Source organism: Argopecten irradians, chromosome 15 (genome assembly GCF_041381155.1).
Source record: "Argopecten irradians isolate NY chromosome 15, Ai_NY, whole genome shotgun sequence".
NCBI lineage: Eukaryota > Metazoa > Mollusca > Bivalvia > Pectinida > Pectinidae > Argopecten > Argopecten irradians.
The window spans coordinates 32925222-32947310 of NC_091148.1; the positions used below are offsets into that span (position 1 = coordinate 32925222).

The 22089-nt window shown below is 39.6% G+C and overlaps 1 protein-coding gene and 1 pseudogene across 1 annotated transcript in view; one reads left to right on the forward strand and one right to left on the reverse strand.

Moving 5' to 3' along the window:
- LOC138308790 (myosin heavy chain, cardiac muscle isoform-like) overlaps positions 1–22089 on the forward strand; it is a 144618-nt gene that overhangs the window by 97932 nt on the left and 24597 nt on the right. The gene's annotated exons all lie outside the window — the stretch shown is intronic.
- LOC138309575 (uncharacterized) lies at positions 4384–6105 on the reverse strand (annotated as a pseudogene).

Here is a 22089-nt window from a genome sequence, read left to right on the forward strand (position 1 = left end):
AGGCTCTGAATGGACAGTCAAACAGCAGGTCTAATATAGAGGCTCTGAATGACGCAGTCAAAAATGCAAGATCTATATAGAGGCTCTGAATGGGGTAGTCAAACAGGCAAGGTCAATAAGCAAGGTCTATAGGCTCTGAATGGGACAGTCAAACAGGCAAGGTCTAATATAGAGGCTCTCAATGGGGCAGCCAAACAGGCAAGGTCTAATATAGAGGCTCTGGATGGGGCAGTCAAACAGGCAAGGTTTAATATAGAGGCTCTGAATGGGGCTGTCAAACTTGACAAGGTCTAATATAGAGGCTCTGAATGGGACAGTCAAACAGGCAAGGTCTAATATAGAGGGCTCTGAATGGGACAGTCAAACAGGCAAAGGTCTAATGTAGAGGACTCTGAATGGGACAGTCAAACAGGCAAGGTCTAATATAGAGGCTCTGAATGGGGTAGTCAAACAGACAAGGTCTAATATAGAGGCTCTGAATGGGGCAGTCAAACAGGCAAGGTCTAATATAGAGGCTCTGAATGGACAGTCAAACCAGGCAAGGTCTAATATAGAGGCTCTGAATGGGACAGTCAAACAGGCAAGGTCTAATATAGAGGCTCTGAATGGGACAGTCAAACAGGCAAGGTCTAATATAGAGGCTCTCAATGGGCAGTCAAAACAAGCAACGTCTAATATAGAGGCTCTGAATGGGCAGTCAAATGACAAGATCTAATAAAGAGGCTCTGAATGGGGCAGTCAAAAAGGCAAGGTCTAATATAGAGGCTCTGAATGGGGCAGTCAAACATGCAAGATCTAATATAGAGGCTCTGAATGGGGCAGTCAAACAGCCAAGGTGTATATAGGAGGCTCTGAATGAGACAGTCAAACATGCAAGGTCTAATATAGAGGCTCTGAATGGGACAGTCAAACAGGCAAGGTCTAATATAGAGGCTCTGAATGGGGCAGTCAAACAGGCAAGGTCTAATATAGAGGCTCTGAATGGGCAGTCAAACAGGCAAGGTCTAATATAGAGGCTCTGAATGGGCAGTCAAACATGCAAGGTCTAATATAGAGGCTCTGAATGGGCAGTCAAACAGGCAAGGTCTAATATATGAGGCTCTGAATGGGACAGTCAAACAGGCAAGGTCTAATATAGAGGCTCTGAATGGACAGTCAAACAGGCAAGGTCTAATATAGAGGCTCTGAATGGGCAGTCAAACAGCAATGTCTAATATAGAGGCTCTGAATGGGGACAGTCAAACAGACAAGGTCTAATATAGAGGACTCTGAATGGGGCAGTCAAACAGACAAGGTCTAATATAGAGGCTCTGAATGGGGCAGTCAAACAGGCAAGGTCTAATAAGATACTCTGAATGGGGTAGTAAACAGGCAAGGTCTAATATAGAGGCTCTGAATGGGGCAGTCAAACAGACAAGGTCTAATATAGGGTTTCTGAATGAGACAGTCAAACATGCAAGGTCTAATATAGAGACTCTGAATGGGACAGTCAAACATGCAAGGTCTAATATAGAGGCTCTGAATGGGACAGTCAAACAGGCAAGGTCTAATATATAGAGGCTCTGAATGGGGACAGTCAAACAGACAAGGTCTAATATAGAGGCTCTGAATGGGCAGTCAAACATGCAAGGTCTAATATAGAGGCTCTGAATGGGACAGTCAAATTGGCAAGGTCTAATATAGAGGCTCTCAATGGGACAGTCAAAACAGCAAGGTCTAATATAGAGGCTCTGAATGGGACAGTCAAACAGGCAAGGCTAAGTATAGAGGCTCTGAATGGGACAGTCAAACAGAAGGTCTAATATAGAGGCTCTGAATGGGACAGTCAAACAGGCAAGGTCTAATATAGAGGCTCTGAATGGGACAGTCAAACAGGCAAGGTCTAATATAGAGCTCTGAATGGGACAGTCAAACATGCAAGGTCTAATATAGAGGCTCTGAATGGGACAGTCAAACAGGCAAGGTCTAATATAGAGGCTCTGAATGGGACAGTCAAACAGGCAAGGTCTAATATAGAGAGCTCTGAATGGGGACAGTCAAACAGGCAAGGTCTAATATAGAGGCTCTGAATTGGGCAGTCAAACAGGCAATGTCTAATATAGAGGCTCTGAAATGGGCAGTCAAACATGCAAGGTCTAATATAGAGGCTCTGAATGGGACAGTCAAACAGACAAGGTCTAATATAGAGGCTCTGAATGAGACAGTCAAACAGGCAAGGTCTAATAGAGGCTCTGAATGGAGGTCAAACAGTCAAACAGGCAAGGTCTAAATATAGAGGCTCTGAATGGGACAGTCAAACAGACAAGGTCTAATATAGAGGCTTGAATGGGACAGTCAAACAGCAAGGTCTAATATAGAGCTCTGAATGGGGTAGTCAAACAGGCAAGGTCTAATATAGAGGCTCTGAATGGGACAGTCAAACAGAAGCAAGGTCTAATATAGGGCTAATATAGAGGCTGAATGGGCAGTCAAACAGCAAGGTCTAATATAGAGGCTCTGAATGGGGCAGTCATACAGACAAGGTCTAATATAGAGGCTCTGAATGGGACAGTCAAACAGCAAGGTCTAATAATAGAGGCTCTGAATGGGACAGTCAAACAGGCAAGGTCTAATATAGAGGCTCTGAATGGGGCAGTCAAACAGGCAAGGTCTAATATAGAGGCTCTGAATGGGACAGTCAAACAGCAAGGTCTAATATAGAGGCTCTGAATGGGACAGTCAAACAGCAAGGTCTAATATAGAGGCTCTGAATGGGACAGTCAAACAGGCAAGGTCTAATATAGAGGCTCTGAATGGGACAGTCAAACAGGCAAGGTCTAATATAGAGGCTCTGAATGGGACAGTCAAACAGGCAAGGTCTAATATAGAGGCTCTGAATGGGACAGTCAAACAGAGCAAGGTCTAATATAGAGGCTCTGAATGGGACAGCAGTCAAACAGGGCAAGGTCTAATATAGAGGCTCTGAATGGGCAGTCAAACAGCAAGGTCTAATATAGAGGCTCTGAATGGGACAGTCAAACAGAAAAGGTATCTAATATAGAGGCTCTGAATGGGGACAGTCAAACAGGCAAGATCTAATATAGAGAGGCTCTGAATGGGACAGTCAAACAGGCAAGGTCTAATATTAGAGGCTCTGAATGGGGCAGTCAAACAGGCAAGGTCTAATATAGAGGCTCTCAATGGGCAGTCAAACAGGCAAGGTCTAATATAGAGGCTCTGAATGGGGCAGTCAAACAGGCAAGGTCTAATATAGAGGTTCTGAATGGGGCAGTCAAACAGACAAGGTCTAATATAGAGGCTCTGAATGGGACAGTCAAACAGGCAAGGTCTAATATAGAGGCTCTGAATGGGACAGTCAAACAGGCAAGGTCTAATATAGAGGGTCTGAATGGGCAGTCAAACAGGCAAGGTCTAATATAGAGGCTCTGAATGGGGACAGTCAAACAGGCAAGGTCTAATATAGAGGCTCTGAATGGGGTAGTCAAACAGACAAGGTCTAATATAGAGGCTCTGAATGGGGCAGTCAAAGGCAGGTAAGGACAAGGTCTAATATAGAGGCTCTGAATGGGACAGTCAAACAGACAAGGTCTAATATAGAGGCTCTGAATGGGACAGTCAAACAGGCAAGGTCTAATATAGAGGCTCTGAATGACGCAGTCAAACATGCAAGGTCTATTATAGAGGCTCTGAATGGGGCAGTCAAACAGCACAGGTCTAATTATAGAGGCTCTGAATGGGGGTAGTCAAGGCAAGGTCTAATATAGAGGCTCTGAATGACGCAGTCAAACATGCAAGATCTATTATAGAGGCTCTGAATGGGGGTAGTCAAAGCAAGCAAGGTCTAATATAGAGGCTCTGAATGGGGCAGTCAAACATGCAAGGTCTAATATAGAGGCTATCAATGGGACAGTCAAACAGGCAAGGTCTAATATATAGGCTCCTGAATGGGACAGTCAAACAGGCAAGGTCTAATATAGAGGCTCTGAATGGGACAGTCCAAACAGGCAAAGGTCTAATAAAGAGGCTCTGAATGGGACAGTCAACAGCAAGGTCTAATATAGAGGCTCTGAATGGGACAGTCAAACAGGCAAGGTCTAATATAGAGGCTTCTGAATGGGGTAGTCAAACAGGACAAGGTCTCAAATATAGAGGCTCTGAATGGGGACAGTCAAACAGGCAAGGTCTAATATAGAGGCTCTGAATGGGACAGTCAAAACAGGCCCAAGGTCTATTATATAAGAGGCTCTGAATGGGAAGTCAGTCAAACAGACAAGGTCTAATATAGAGGCTCTGAATGGGATACAGTCAAACAGCAAAGGTCTAATAATAGAGGCTCTGAATGGGACAGTCAAACAGGCAGTATATTTGTTATACAGTGTTTCATGTGACACATTTTGATGACATAAGATGTATAACCAAGCAGCATAAGTACGGAAAGATGCAAAAAGTTTAGGAATTTTCTTTGAAATATAAGTTGATATGATAGATGTCAATTTTGGCATTACTGATCAAAGTACTATACTATGCTGACCCCTATGCAAGGCATTTATTCCTCCTTCCCTCCCATATCTGACATTGTCCCCTTACTATGCCCCCCCCCCCCATTGCCCCCTTGCTATGCCCCTATCTGACACTAGTGCCCCCCATCAGACATGTTGTCCGTACAGACAGCCCTGACTGTCCACATTTTGTCTACAACACTGCCACACGTAGGAAACGCGTGTCAGGCGTCCCTTACTCGTGTACTCCTCCACCCGTTCTTTACTTCGCGGGTGGTAACAACAAGCCTTCTTATGATTATCGTTTAGGGTAAATAGTTTCTGACAACGCAAACATTTACTGACTTTCTGCCCACCTTTTGTTTTTGTCGCCTTCTTCACTCTCATTTCGTTCCAGCGATCTCACCAAAGATCGAAAAGTGAAGGATTTTGAGGATTGCTGTGAGCCTTGCGCCTTTGGCACAGGTCGTTCAGTTTCAAAGTCGACGTCCGTGGTTCTGCACCGAGACTAACTGGGCTGACCTGGCGTCTCCGCCATTTAATCCGTACAGGTGGGTCGTTCAAGTCAAGAGATTTGGAGTCTGAAATGGCAGATACATCGGAGACTTGGAACCGATTCATTCGTTCTGAGATGGATCTATTTGTCCTCTCCATGAAGGAGTTTGGTACAGAGTTTTGTTTTCTCTAGGATTGAGTTCTGTAGAGAACTGGTTTTCCTTTCACTCAGAGAACTTTGTGTGGAGGACCACAGTTTTTGTGTAGGCCAGTTTTGTGGGTGGAACTGTTTTAAGAGTCGGGTTTTGGGGTAACACTCCTGAATTTGGACATCCGGTTCCTCATCAACGCTTTGTGTTTTTGTGGTTTTTGAACCTTTTGACTGTTTACTAGTTGGATTCTGTTTTGAAGAAGTTTTTGCATTTTTATGGAAATGGTTCTATCTGTGAGAGAGCATCCTGTAGAGAGTTCTCCAGTCTTTTTTGCACTTGATTGTAGTTTTTTAACAGTTTTTTTCCTCTGTGATTTGTATACCACTGTTGTCACCTTTGGCTGACTGTGTCGGGTGACGTCATTCCGTCTTTTGTCGGCGACAATTCCTGTCTTTCGTCCACCTGAACAGCCTGCAGAATAAACTGAAGCTTCTTATACTCCTCTTGTAGCTTACTTAACTGTTTCTTGTGGCGGTTCAGTTCCGCCATCAGCTGTGTGTTTTCACGCTCCACTTTAACTAAGTGATCTTCGCGTTCTTTGTGCGACTGATTGTTCTGGAACTCCAACTTTTGTAGATGTAGACTTAACATACTAAATACAGTCTGACCGTCGATGTCCGACTCTTCCCAGCTTTAGTAGCTGCCAAACACTGTAGTCTATCCTCCACTAACGTATTGATAAGTTCGGCAAGACATTCGATATACAGAGGCAGAGCGCGCTTGGTTTTCCTTCCTCCTGGGCGCTTGGTTTCCTCCTGGGAAATTTTAATACCACCTGGAGCTCCCTCGTCCATGTTACAACAGGAACCAGTAGCAACTAGAATTGGATTCCGCATCAGTCTCAGCTGATTCGTACACTCGGGGGGTTTCCATGTCTGTATCACATTATGGATTTTCATTAGTCTCTCGATCTGGATTTCGGTGGGGTCTCTATTGGATTGGCACTTCTCTTGGTCCAATGGCCAATTTGCATGTAACGCCAATAATTGTACTGTGTACCTATTCAATGTCCCATCCTTCGCGTTGGCCTTGGTGTTCTGGATCACTTGTGTCCTGAGCCAACCAAGAAAAATATTTGTTTGATGGATGTAAAATAAGACAGTGGACAACTTCCACGATGCTCTCGTATGTAATGTTTTTCCCACGCTTTAAGTATCATGTATGGGATTCATCCTCCAGGAAAGTTGAAAAGTAACAAACGGCTGCTGAGTTATGCTTTGGATGTCATCATCAGTGCGTAGGTCAGTACAAGTCAGTGCTTTGACGTAGCTACTGGTTTCATGTGATGTACCTTAGCCATTTCCATAAAAAATGTTTCAAACTTCTTCAAGTCTTTACTGTGTTTCTATGACGACAGCTAATCATTGGTTTGTATGGGGAAGGTCTGCTGGAACATCTCCTGAAAAATATAAGAATTAGAAAAATTATTTTCAAAGTCAGAACTTGAATACAAATCTATTATAGTCAAACTAATGCTTTAGTGACAACCTCTATAGAAGGACCACCTGATCCTCTATAGAAGGACCCACTTAATTACCACCTGATTAATCAAACTTTTCAGCGGCCTTATGCCACTTTTTAAGGTCCAAAATGACCAATTATCATACTATAATCACGCCAATATAATGCCTGGAACACACTGCACAAAATAATGTCAAGTGACTATACAGTATTCAACTCATAATCCACGCACCATTGTACCTAATTCAATGTCCAATAATTGAGTGAGACAGCCTAGCATACACTATCACCTCCACATAATACAAAATGCAGTTTTGATTGACTGCTTGGGATCAGCATCAATTTGGCCTATGTATAAAGACCACTTGGCTTTAGAGATCACTTTCTCTTTGAAAGAAGCTGATTATATGAGGAAAAGGAAGCTAGCTGAAAGTCTATTATAGTTAATTTATAATTAGATATATATATATAGTTATAATTAGAATTCACAAAATGGTTTGTGACCTCACTATTTTCATAATTACTTCAGATAGTAAGATGGCTGTTTTAGCTAAATTTTCTGTAAGTTATTCTTGTCTTCACCTAATTTGTTTCCATCAATTATTAAAATGCATTTTAATAAAGGACAAGTCAGTTCCTGACTATTACAAAGAGTCCCAACATGAACATATATAATACTGCAGCCTCCCAAAATACACATGCTTTTCATACACGCAACATGCCACATACACAGGAGCCCGTCTTAAATAACACTGGCTGTCAATAACATGTTGATCTAATTAACCAACGAATTGGCCCTGCAGGTAGGGCGTTAGAATTGTACCTGCTGCCCTTTTTGCATGATCATAAAAGTCGACTAAATTTAGAATCTTATCTTTTCTATTCTTCCTAACTGACTTTATCTTTCCTAATGCCTCCCTTGGCACCGCCTCTCTTTTGGCCTTGAGATGAGCGTTCGCCCTTGTGAGGAAGGCTCTGGGTTCTGTCCCCTGGCCGAGACACACCAAAATCTATAAAAGTGGTAGTATCTGCTCCTGCTTAGTGCTCAGCATACAGGGAGTGGGACGACTAGTTCGCCCGTTGTCAGTATAATGCGGCCGGGTGAAGTGTGTTGCTTGGTGTCTTCGATGGCATGCTTCAGTGATATAGCATTATAAAAAGGACAACAGTTCCACTATACAAGAAGACACAACATGAATATATACCACAGTCTCCCAAAACATGCACATCGCACAACATACACGCAGCACACCGCATACATGGGAGGCCGTCCTTACATGACCATAGCTGTTAATAGGACGTTAATTAATCAAACAAACAAACGAATCATTCATATGCTTCTGTACAGTACCGTAAGGTGTGGCACACTTCAAGTGCCGAGATGACAAGGTAAAACCTGTACTTATTAAAGCTGTGTGCCGTACTTCAGTACATCAAACTCTACACCTAACTTGTATTGAGTCATCAAACATTTTACCTGTTCATAATTAAAGGTTGGTTGCGTTTTTACCTGTACATAATTAAAGGTATATGGAGTGTATTAGTTAAATGCAGACAGAATCAATAATTCAGGATATGCTTACAGGTATTATAGAGCTGTGGTTATAGACATTTGTCATAGATCGAATTATGACTGCGTCTCCAGCAAACATATTTGTTGGGTAGATGTTACACAAATTCTTCTATTACCGTTTCTATTCTTATATGGATATCTCTAATATTTCCTGTGTATAACCTCTATAGGGAAGGGGAGTCTGATTTGTTTAAAATGGTTGGATTGATCTTCTACCCCTTACCCTGGGTGGTCAGAGCTCCAGGGACAGGCAAAAGTGGCCAATTTGGCCATGAATGAAAAATCAAATTAATTAGCTTGCTTTTGTTTGGAGAAGACAGCTTCCTCAGAAGAAATGTAGACCATGGTTGACCATCAAATACTTAATGATATTGACCACCAGTCAAAGTACAATGTAATAATAATCATGACCATTATGGAATGATGTTTTTCAAAGCATTGTTGAGATACTATATAAATCCATTAGCTCATTTTGTCATATTTACTGAATTCAATAAATGTGAGTGATACAGGCTCTCTGGGCCTTTTGCGATGAAGAGGGGGAGAGGATGAGTGGGGACATATAATTGTTGCACATTCTGTCCTATCAATTAAAGTTTATGGAATTGAGACCTTACAAATCCCCACACCATCAATTAATTCCAGGATAAACACAAAAGTACTCAAACTTGAATATCAGTTCTCTTAATCAATGATCCAAACTTCAAAGAAAGCAGGTTGTTCTTAGACCAAAATATGTTTAATATAAATATTTATAGAATCAATACCTGATGTTTGTCTGAACGATTATTATTGTAAAAGTAAATAGTAAACCGAGGATAATAGCCGTGAAGGACCATTGAGTACTGAGTTTGTGTTGATCATTAGCTGTAATAGTTAGAACTACTGGAAATGAGTAGTGTATTAGTACTAACAAGATTTACTTACATCTGGGTTTATTAATATTCTTTTCAGGAAATCAGCGATATCAGAAGCGGCATATAATAGCCTCACAATTTAGGTAAGGGAAAATTGATTATAAGGCCAAATTAAATTTGTAGGGTTCATGAGCCAAATTAATAGTTTGCTCATAATTTAGGTCTTGAAACACAAGTCAAATTGATTAAGGCTAAATTAAATTCACAGCATTCATGAGCCAAATTAATTAAACTAAAATCAACCAATTTAAAATATCTTTAAATTTCAGCAAGTTTCCTTAAAATTACATGTTATTCTTGTGATGTTTTTTCTTCCAAATTGACAATTTACTGTATTTATCTGTAAAAACAAAGGAAGACCAAAAAAAAAAAAAACACCCACACATGTTGGTAGCATTATATAGATATAGTTCTACCAAATGGTTGACCTTTTCTTTCTTATGAACTGTCCCAGATAAAAATTTCCCATTTAGTAAAGACCAAATGGCTTCATTTCTTGATGAAAAATATGAAATTGAAATTGAGAAATTTAAAACGTGTTACACCCATTCATTAGAAGGACAATGTACTTATAAACTGTTTGAAAAAAACTTGTTGATTTTACTAAATTTTCATATGAAAAGTTCCCACCTTCATGTACTTTAGGTAGTGTCATATGGACGTTATTTGCTTGATACTGTTATAAATGTTGAGCCACCAGGACCAAAATAAAATGGGGTTTTATTAGTTTAACGTATTATTAACAGCCAGGGTCATGTAAGGACATGCCAACTTTGTCAAAATAAAATATAATTTGGTTTAGACAAAACATTATAAACAGAATTGATATGAGAGAAATGTCTATGGTGTGTTTATTGGAAGCCTGGTGTGTAGACTATTGAACAGAATTATTGATACAAATGTGAGATATACCAGGTACAAAATAATCAATGTATAGAGTACAATGGAGGATAATACACCTGTAATTTGTTTGATCTAACACAGGTAATAAAAGTCACAATTATAATTGAAATTAAAAATACTGGAATACATGTATGTTACAGTAAGAAGTTGTGAACTAATGAATGCTGGTGACAAGTCGATAAGTCTCCTTGTATAACTTAGAAAATATTCTACAATACAAAATCAATAAAAAACAAAAATATTGATTGTTATTGTCATTGAGTGTTTCCTGATTATCAATGAATTGCCAAAGAAGTCAATCTTACTAACATAAGTCCCATAGATTTCAGAATAGCAATAGTTTTAATTGATTCCGTATTGCGATGAGAAATATTGACAGAACTGAAATTAGATTCCTGTGTTAAGTGTGTGGGGAGTAAGGAAAGCTACAGTGACAATAATTTAACAATATATATACGGCTTACATGTGGATGTGAATTTCATTTCACAGTATAATTATATATTGCGCAATTTGGTCATAAAAACTGAAAAGTTATGGGAAGTAAAGTTGTGTCATCAGCCAGGTACTCGTATATGTGTGTGTTAGTATAAAAAGGTATGAAATTTGTCTTCATATGATAATGCTTTTGATTCTTTGATATCGTTTCTAAATATTATGGTTAAACCCTTGTCTTAGTGACCACCTCTGTGTAAAGACCATGGGCTTAATGCGACAACTTTCTTGATGTTTCAAATGGTCAATTTTAACACAATCTTACCTGTTTTAAAGACCATTTTATCTTGGTCTCTGGGGTGGTCTTCATTGACAGGTTTGACTGTTTCATGTATAATCTTTTTGATTATTCAATGATTCTTTCACCTTCAGAGTAAGTCCTGTTTGACTACGAGTTTAGATTAATTAGCATACGATTTAAGGTTTTAAGGAAGTCAAAAAATTTAACTTTAAATGTTTGTCACTTTGTCTGCAATTTGCATTCCAAAATAAATGTCTATATATTGTATTTAATCAATAAAGAGGAATTATTATGTACAATTTTTGCACTGTTTGTTGAAATTAAACACCAAGTTGGAATAGAACCAATACAAAATGTTTATTGTAAGGGCAAGGTCGTATGATTGCGTACCTGTAATTAGGTTTTATCATACCTGTGACACGGGGTTTGATGGGGTGTAATTTACCTGTCATACCGTTGTCTATTGTTTAATTATACAATGGACAGCTACCTGATCGAGTCGGACATCTGATTGACGCGTGGTTCGTGTAAGGTGTCAGTAGTATTTTAGCATTAGGGTAGTGGTACGACTCAACATGAACACATATTAATATGTAGAGTCATTTATAATGTATAAGGGTGATATTCTATGATAAAACTGGTGCCTGGTAATGGTGCCTGACAAATTACCTCCACTTTTTCAAAGTTCAGTCCCTTTGTTACAGAACAAGTAAACGGCTATTCCTCCTAAACTATTTAAGGGGATTTCGACAAAACTTGGAATGGCAATTAATCTATCTCAGAACAAGATACAGGATACTGTCACAATTTTTAGAGTTATGCCCCTTTAATACAAAGTTGGCCTCTCTGATCTTGACGTTTTACATAGTACACACTTTTAAAGATGACTAGTAGTACAATTTAGTTTATTCCCAATTAATAACCAGTACTTAGCGTTCAAGGATAAGCTACAGTCTGAACCTGGCAGTTTAAGACTATCTCTCAATTTAGAATTCAGACACTAAATTATCACTACAGCAGCCTCATAAAATCAATACTTAAATTTTTCTTCTTGTTCATAATAAATATCCTGTGACAGGAAAAATCAATTCATTTCATGTATTGTTTCAACACTACACAATTTGACTTGTGTAGAAAACCACATGACTATATATAGATGTAGACCATCCTTTGGTTGGTCTTTCTGGACAGGTTTTGTACTTACAAATGATACAAATACAGCGAGTGTAGCAGGCCCCTGGGGCCTCTTGTTGTGTATATTGGATTTGTTAATTCACTTATCACCTACATATGAGGTAAACACTCCAACAACTATCTAATACAAATGTAATATCTATGATCATTGGTTATTAGCTAGCCAATCGACTTTCTCCTTAACAATCCGATACTTGACATATCCTATCAATAAAGCAGAAAAAGTGGAAGGGATGGAAAAGATTTTGCTGAAGTATGCCTGAATATCACTAGTATGGATCCAATTGGATCCAATTATGATATACTCATATTCATTTTTTAGTATTTAACAGAATTAACAGTTCGTAAAGTAATGGGGAAGAGTGTACATATTTAAATAAATGTTTCTAGAATTACATTTGAATATTTTTCTACCTGGACACAAGTAGAATTAATCAATTTGCTTTAAAGTTATTGAATATTTGTCACATCTAAACGTGTCTAATACATGTATATATCCTACCCCTCCTAGGGGTTCGGGCATCACATTCCACTCGGTCTCGCGTTAACTAATAACATCTTGGTGATCTATGGGTATCACGAGGACTTGACAAGGTATTTTAAAAGTATTATGTCAATGTATAGGTAAACAGATCCTGCTTATTGCTGTGTTTACATAGTGTATATAGCTGTTTATAGGACAATTTATATAAAGTTGCCAAATAAATCATCCAGATGTTTTAAGCGTGCATTGATACACCAATGGTGAATTCAAACTAACAAACAGAAGGCTTTTAGCTTTCTGTTATTTATGAATATGCTGTTTAGGGAAAAGTAATCCTATTAAAAAAAATTTGAAAGAAATTTAAGTTTTTTTAAAGCATTGCACAAAAAATGTGATGGATGCTTTTAAAACTCTGTACTTCATTTTCAAGATATGCATTGACTTTGTTTAGTATGTCCTGTTGAAAAGCTGCTCAACAAAATCTAGATTAAAAGTTAGTGATTTTAGGAAGATCGACTTTTGCGTAAGGATCTGCATTGCTGTAGCTGATATGGCTGCCACAATAAAAAGCCATAAATATTGTTGGATAACTTATTTGTTATACAGACCTTATCAACAGAATAAAAAATATACATAGTATTTATAAATGGTGTGTACTTCCGTTGTTTTTTGTTATTTCCATTATAAGCACCCCTTTTATGCATGCATGCTATTTTAAATTCCAATGAATTTTGAATCAGTATTCACTTACAGCCTGCCTAATGGACTTGAGACTGAACATAGATTTAATGAGGACCTCCTGTGTTTGAGAGGGAGTGTTGGTGCATGGTTATAGAGATGCTGTGATTATGTAATGATGATAATGTATATTTAATGTACTTATTTTAGCGTAGTCAATAAATTCGTAGTAGAAAAACTGTAAATTATGATCTATTAGTGCAGATATACATCAGCACCATTCAGTGGTTTATACTCTTAAACAAAAAAAAAGCTGGACATGAATTAGCACTCCAAAGACATCACAAAAAGTGCTAAATAAAACTAAAATAATTACATTTACTGTTATATATTTACATTTTCACTGCAGTCCCACTATATAACCTTACTTAGCGCAGTTGGCAGTCATATAGGCTATGAACTTCAATCGCTTAACATGATGTCATTATCATTGTAATGTCACAATTGCGTGCCATCGATCACCGAAAACAGTTGTTCAAATGGCTGTTCCATCCTTAACGATAGCGAATGATTGATTCAATATAGATGCAAAATTCCTCGAAATTTCAACATAAAATTGTTATCAAATGTAAATATAAGCATTGAACGCTTTCAGTTGGCATTCATAGCCAAAAATAATTAATGACAACTGGACAGAGGCAAATCCAACATGAAGCACTTCATGGAATTTGCCTTTGTCCAGTTTGCATTCATTTTTGCTATGAATGCCAAATGAAAGACGTTCAATGCTTAAATGTACATGGTAGTCAATTTTTGTCTTTTTGTGAAAACAATATTCTATTTGAGCCAACTTCCTCCCTTAATTATTGTTTTAATGGCAATTAACATCTTTTTGAATTTAGCATTCCATTTAGACACGTCATACTGATATTGAAGTGCAATCTCACTAAAACGTACTGCTAACGTCACCCAGCAGAACACCTTGACACGATTACATATTATACTGTCACATTCTATCAGGAGGATATTGATGTCTTACAGAAGCTTAGCATTGTCAACATCCCACAGGATGCCTTGCCACAAGATCTTTCAGTGTCACTGAAATGTACTGCTGCAGACACCAAGCAGGATGTACCATGCATTTACATTGTACTGAGATTATAGTACTATCTCACTGAATTGTACTATAAAGTAAGCCCAGGAGGACACCCATGTAAAGGTCTATGTAATGAGTTGAGCCTGAACAAGCCACCCCAATGACAACATATTGCCAGACAAATCTCATAACATATATTGCACTTCCATATTAGATATTTTAAAGCCTGTGTAAGGTGTCTGGGCTGATTGTGATATATGGTACGGACCAGATTCCTACCTAGACATAATCAACAGGATCACCACACAACTGAGAATCAGCCTAGGTGATGAACAAATTGGTCAGGTGCAAATACTTAAGTGGAAGTGATAGTAATATATATCCGTATAAATTGTACAGGTGTGTTAACGAGGCACAAGTAATCAATAGGTCAGGTCTGATAAGTACCACACACCTGTAGAGATAGACTACAGCTCTTACTCATCTGCCATTTTCTCTTGTTAGTAAAAAGCAATAAACTGTTGGTAAATCAATTATAACAAGTACCTGTTCAGTAAATTGCTTTGTACCTAATATGTACGTCTTAATTTTATGTTTTCTTTCATACAAGAAAACTTCAATCAGATAAGATACCTACTGCATGATTATGAATGTAAATTGTCTTTTAAATTGGGCAATTATTCTTCCCAAAAAGGAACAAAATAGAATCAATTTGTCAATTTCAATTGAAAGAGAAAGATTTTTGTGATTTTCATAAATAGCTATTTGTTTCTAAATGAAGAATATGGTAATCACAATATTCAAAGATTTTAATGAAATTTCTTTTTTTTCATTTTTTTTATTATTTAGGATTTGAAATTGAAATTTTTAACTTAAAATATTAAATTGCAGGGGAAAAAAAATGTATGTTGTGATGTAAACTCAACATAATTGATATAAAGTACATTTGATCATAGCTTTTACACAATGATAATATCACAAATAACAATTAATATACAACCGGATGAAACAGAAACTAAAGATATAACCCTATTGTATCTCATATCATTTTACCATCAAACCTTCCAATCTTACAACATCTGCACAGAATCCTCATTTATAGATACATCCATCAAATCATCACATTCCAGACAGAAGGTATATATCCCCTGTGATCATTTAAACTCCAAAAGTCGAAAGTTTGGTGGTAGTATCAGAGCCATCTTTGTAATCATCGCTGATAAAGACGTGTATAGAGGATTTAAAGGTAAACCAATGACAGACAGCCTACAAACGCTACCTTAAGTAGCAATACACACACCACCGATCTATGTACTTTTTGTCATACTGTGGTAAGTGTCCTGGACATTTGATGGCCGTGTTAAATCTTGTATGGGTTATGCTGCTTTAGTTTATGGCATTATGAAATGAAGAAAATAATCAGTCAAATAGTTAAATGTTAATTGGTTGAAAGGTCAAGGTTTATTAGTATATAGTTCCAAAGTCAAGGTGATAAAAGTGTCTTTCAAGAATGTTTTTGTAGAACAAAAAAACAAAAACAGAAAACAATTGACACCATTGCACTTTTGAAATTATAGCATTGTCTTTGACATCCAAAGGTCAAGCATCAACATTATCACTTATATGGAACAAAGTCTTAGGTAATAATGATGGGGATATATTGGATATTCTCCAGATGGTAACTGGTCATCCATGCATTAATGAGACTATTATTCGGTGAATTTCTAGGGAATTGTAGGAAAGTTGCAGTAAGTTATAATTACTGTAGCTATTGCTGAATGAAATCGATGGATTTCTCCCTCATTTGAAGTTTTGTAAATAAAATTTATGTGATCAAGACTTGTTGACATTTACCTGACCATTGACAAAATAGTCAAGTGTTTTGTCAGGAGCTCTGTTGGGAAGCTCCACTAACATACATAGGTCTTTAACTGTAAAATATCTATCATTTTACACGGAGCCAATATTCCTAGATAGGTTTCAAAAACAGAAGCCAACATACCAACAGTGGATGGTAGAGTTAGACAGGTTTTAGGTTGATCCCTGTGATCATTGCTCAAATTATTGAACTTGTGCAGTCAATACTGGTCTGAGTGATCAGAGTCACTGATTGGTGATTGTTTTCATACCAACATTATAGTCTGTGTCGTAAGTTACAGAGACAGTCAAACAGGCAAGGTCTAATATAGAGGCTCTGAATGGGACAGTCAAACAGGCAAGGTCTGATATAGAGGCTCTGAATGGGACAGTCAAACAGGCAAGATCTGATATAGAGGCTCTCAATGGGGCAGTCAAACAGGCAAGGTTTCATATAGAGGTTCTGAATGGGACAGTCAAACAAGCAAGGTCTCATATAGAGACTCTAAATGGGGCAGTCAAACATGCAAGGTCTTAATATAGAGGCTCTCAATGGCGCAGTCAAACATGCTAGATCGATTATAGAGGCTCAGAATGGGGTAGTCAAATAAGCAAGGTCTAATATTGAGGCTCTGAATGGGACAGTCAAACAGGCAAGGTCTAATATAGAGGCTCTGAATGGGATAGTCAATCAGGCAAGGTCTAATATAGAGGCTCTGAATGGGATAGTCAAACAGGCAAGGTCTAATATATGAGGCTCTGAATGGGACAGTCAAACAGGCAAGGTTCCGATATAGAGGCTCTGAATGGGACAGTCAAACAGGCAAGGTCTAATAAAGAGGCTCTGAATGGGACAGTCAAACAGGCAAGGTCTAATATAGAGGCTCTGAATGGGACAGTCAAACAGGCAAGGTCTAATATAGAGGCTCTGAATGGGACAGTCAAACAGGCAAGGTCTAATATAGAGGCTCTGAATGGGACAGTCAAACAGGCAAGGTCTAATATAGAGGCTCTCAATGGGGCAGTCAAACAGGCAAGATCTAATATAGAGTCTGAATGGGAGTCAAGTCTAATAATGGCTCGAGGGCAGTCAAACAGGCAAGGTCTAATATAAGAGGCTCTGAATGGGCAGTCAAACATTCAAGTCTAATATAGAGGCTCTGAAATGGGGCAGTCAAACATGCAAGGTCTAATATAGAGGCTCTGAATGACGCAGTCAAACATCAAGATCTATTATAGAGGCTCTGAAATGGGTAGTCAAACAGCCAGGGTAGTCAAATAAGCAAGGTCTAATATTGAGGCTCTGAATGACACAGTCAAACATGCAAGATCTATTATAGAGGCTCTGAATGGGGTAGTCAAACAGCCAGGGTAGTCAAATAAGCAAGGTCTAATATTGAGGCTCTGAATGGGACAGTCAAACAGGCAAGGTCTAATATAGAGGCTCTCAATGGGGCAGCCAAAACAGGCAAGGTCTAATATAGAGGCTCTGAATGGGACAGTCAAACTTGCAAGGTATAATATAGAGTCTGAATGGGACAGTCAAACAGGCAAGGTCTAATAATAGAGGCTCTGAATGGGGCAGTCAAAACTTGCAAGGTATAATATAGAGGCTCTGAAGCAGTCAAACTGAAAAGATTCTAATAAGAGCTTCAAAATGGGGCAGTCAGCAACAGCCAGGGTAGTCAATTAAGAAGGTCTAAATGGGGAATGCTGTCAAACAGACAAGGTCTAATATAGAGGCTCTGAATGGGACAGTCAAACAGGCAAGGTCTAATATAGAGGCTCTGAATGGGACAGTCAAACTAGCAAGGTCTAATATAGAGGCTCTGAATGGGACAGTCAAACAGGCAAGGTCTAATATAGAGGCTCTGAATGGGGCAGTCAAACAGGCAAGGTCTAATATAGAGGCTCTTGAATGGAGTAGTCAAACAGACAAGGTCTAATATAGGGTTCTGAATGGGACAGTCAAACAGGCAAAGGTCTAATATAGAGGCTCTGAATGGGACAGTCAAACAGGCAAGGTCTAATATAGAGGCTCTGAATGGGACAGTCAAACAGGCAAGGTCTAATATAGAGGCTCTGAATGGGGCTGTCAAACAGACAAGGTCTAATATAGAGGCTCTGAATGGGGTAGTCAAACAGGCAAGGTCTAATATAGAGGCTCTGAATGGGGCAGTCAAACAGGCAAGGTCTAATATAGAGGCTCTGAATGGGGCAGTCAAACAGGCAAGGTCTAATATAGAGGCTCTGAATGGGACAGTCAAACAGACAAGGTCTAATATAGAGGCTCTGAATGGGACAGTCAAACAGGCAAGGTCTAATATAGAGGCTTTTGAATGGGGACAGTCAAACAGGCAAGGTCTAATATAGGGTTTCTGAATGGGACAGTCAAACAGGCAAGGTCTAATATAGAGGCTCTGAATGGGACAGTCAAACAGGCAAGGTCTAATATAGGGGCTCTGAATGGGACAGTCAAACAGGCAAGGTCTAATATAGAGGCTCTGAATGGGACAGTCAAACAGGCAAGGTCTAATATAGGGGCTCTGAATGGGGCAGTCAAACAGGCAAGGTCTAATATAGAGGCTCTGAATGGGCAGTCAAACAGACAAGGTCTAATATAGGGGCTCTGAATGGGGCAGTCAAACAGCAAGGTCTAATATAGAGGCTCTGAATGGGACAGTCAAACAGGCAAGGTCTAATATAGAGGCTCTGAATGGGACAGTCAAACAGGCAAGGTCTAATATAGAGGCTCTGAATGGGACAGTCAAACAGGCAAGGTCTAATATAGAGGCTCTGAATGGGACAGTCAAACAGGCCAAGGTCTAATATAGATGGGATCAAACAGCTCGAATGGGACAGTCAAACAGGCAAGGTCTAATATAGAGGCTCTGAATGGGGCAGTCAAACAGGCAAGGTCTAATATAGAGGCTCTGAATGGGACAGTCAAACATGCAAGGTCTAATATAGAGGCTCTGAATGGGACAGTCAAACAGGCAAGGTCTAATATAGAGGCTCTGAATGGGGTAGTCAAACAGGCAAGGTCTAATATAGAGGCTCTGAATGGGACAGTCAAACAGGCAAGGTCTAATATAGAGGCTCTGAATGGGACAGTCAAACAGGCAAGGTCTAATATATGGGCTCTGAATGGGACAGTCAAACAGAGCAAGGTCTAATATAGAGGCTCTGAATGGGACAGTCAAACAGGCAAGGTCTAATATAGAGGCTCTGAATGGGACAGTCAAACAGGCAAGGTCTAATATAGAGGCTCTGAATGGGACAGTCAAACAGGCAAGGTCTAATATAGAGGCTCTGAATGGGACAGTCAAACAGACAAGGTCTAATATAGAGGCTCTGAATGGGACAGTCAAACAGGCAAGGTCTAATATAGAGGCTCTGAATGGGACAGTCAAACAGGCAAGGTCTAATATAGAGGCTCTGAATGGGACAGTCAAACAGGCAAGGTCTAATATAGAGGCTCTGAATGGGACAGTCAAACAGGCAAGGTCTAATATAGAGGCTCTGAATGGGGCAGTCAAACAGACAAGGTCTAATATAGAGGCTCTGAATGAAACAGTCAAACATGCAAGGTCTAATATAGAGGCCCTGAATGGGGCAGTAGCCAAACAGGCAAGGTCTAATATAGAGGCTCTGAATGGGGCAGTCAATCAGACAGGCAAGGTCTAATATAGAGGCTCTGAATGGGGCAGTCAAACAGACAAGGTCTAATATAGAGGCTCTGAATGGGGGAACAGTCAAACAGGCAAGGTCTAATATAGAGGCTCTGAATGGGACAGTCAAACAGACAAGGTCTAATATAGGCTCTGAATGGGACAGTCAAACAGAGGCTAATATAGAGGCTCTGAATGGGGACAGTCAAACAGACAAGGTCTAATATAGAGGCTCTGAATGGGACAGTCAAACTTGCAAGGTCTAATATAGAGGCTCTGAATGGGACAGTCAAACAGGCAAGGTCTAATATAGAGGCTCTGAATGGGGCAGTCAAACAGACAAGGTCTAATATAGAGGCTCTGAATGGTAGTCAAACAGCAAGTCTAATATAGAGGCTCAGTCAAACAGGCAAGGTCTAATATAGAGGCTCTGAATGGGACAGTCAAACAGGCAAGGTCTAATATATAGAGGCTCTGAATGAGACAGTCAAACCAGCAAGGTCTAATATAGAGGCTCTGAATGGGACAGTCAAACTAGCAAGGTCTAATATAGAGGCTCTGAATGGGACAGTCAAACAGGCAAGGTCTAATATAGAGGCTCTGAATGGGGCAGTCAAACAGACAAGGTCTAATATAGAGGCTCTGAATGGGCAGTCAAACATGCAGTCAAGGTCTAATATAGAGGCTCTGAATGGGGACAGTCAAACAGACAAGGTCTAATAGCAAGGCTAACTGAATGGGCAGTCAAACAGCAAGGTCTATTATAGAGGCTCTGAATGGGACAGTCAAAAGCCAGGGTGTAAATAGCAAGGTCTAATATAGAGGCTCTGAATGGGACAGTCAAACAGAGCAAGGTCTAATATAGAGGCTCTGAATGGGGCAGTCAAACAGGCAAGGTCTAATATAGAGGCTCTGAATGGGACAGTCAAACAGGCAAGGTCTAATATAGAGGCTCTGAATGGGGCAGTCAAACAGGCAAGGTCTAATATAGAGGCTCTGAATGGGACAGTCAAACAGACAAGGTCTAATATAGAGGCTCTGAATGGGACTAGTCAAACAGGCAAGGTCTAATATAGAGGCTCTGAATGGGACAGTCAAACAAGGCAGGTCTAATATAGGGCTATGAATGGGATAGTCAAACAGACAAGGTCTAATTATAGGCTCTGAATGGGACAGTCAAACCAGGCAAGGTCTAATATAGAGGGTTCTCTGAATGGGACAGTCAAACAGGCAAGGTCTAATATAGAGGCTCCTGAATGGGACAGTCAAAACTAGCAAGGTTCTAATATAGAGGCTCTGAATGGGACAGTCAAACAGGCAAGGTCTAATATAGAGGCTCTGAATGGGGCAGTCAAACAGGCAAGGTCTAATATAGAGGCTCTGAATGGGACTATAAGAGTCAAATGCCAGTGTAGTCAAATAAGCAAGGTCTAATATTGAGGCTCTGAATGGGCAGTCAAACATGCAAGCTATTATAGAGGCTCTGAATGGGGTAGTCAAACAAGCCAGGTAGTCAAATAAGCAAGGTCTAATATGAGGCTCTGAATGGGACAGTCAAACAGGCAAGGTCTAATATAGAGGCACTGAATGTGGCAGTCAAACTTGCCAAGGTATAATATAGAGGCTCTGAATGGGACCAGTCAAACTGACAAGATCTAATAAAGAGGCTCTGAATGGGGCAGTCAAAACAGGCAAGGTCTAATATAGAGGCTCTGAAATGGGCTGTCAAACAGACAGGGTCTAATATAGAGGCTCTGAATAGGGTAGTCAAACAGGCAAGGTCTAATATAGAGGCTCTGAATGGGACAGTCAAACCAGCAAGGTCTAATATAGAGGCTCTGAATGGGGCAGTCAAACAGGCAAGGTCTAATATAGAGGCTCTGAATGGGGCAGTCAAACAGGCAAGGTCTAATATAGAGGCTCTGAATGGGGCAGTCAAACAGGCAAGGTCTAATATAGAGGCTCTGAATGGGACAGTCAAACATGCAAGGTCTAATATAGAGGCTCTGAATGGGACAGTCAAACAGACAAGGTCTAATATAGAGGCTCTGAATGGGACAGTCAAACAGGCAAGGTCTAATATAGAGGCTCTGAATGGGACAGTCAAACAGACAAGGTCTAATATAGAGGCTCTGAATGGGACAGTCAGACAGACAAGGTCTAATATAGAGGCTCAGAATGGGACAGTCAAACAGGCAAGGTCTAATATAGAGGCTCTGAATGGGACAGTCAAACAGGCAAGGTCTAATATAGAGGCTCTGAATGGGACAGTCAAACAGGCAAGGTCCCAATATAGAGGCTCTCAATGGGACAGT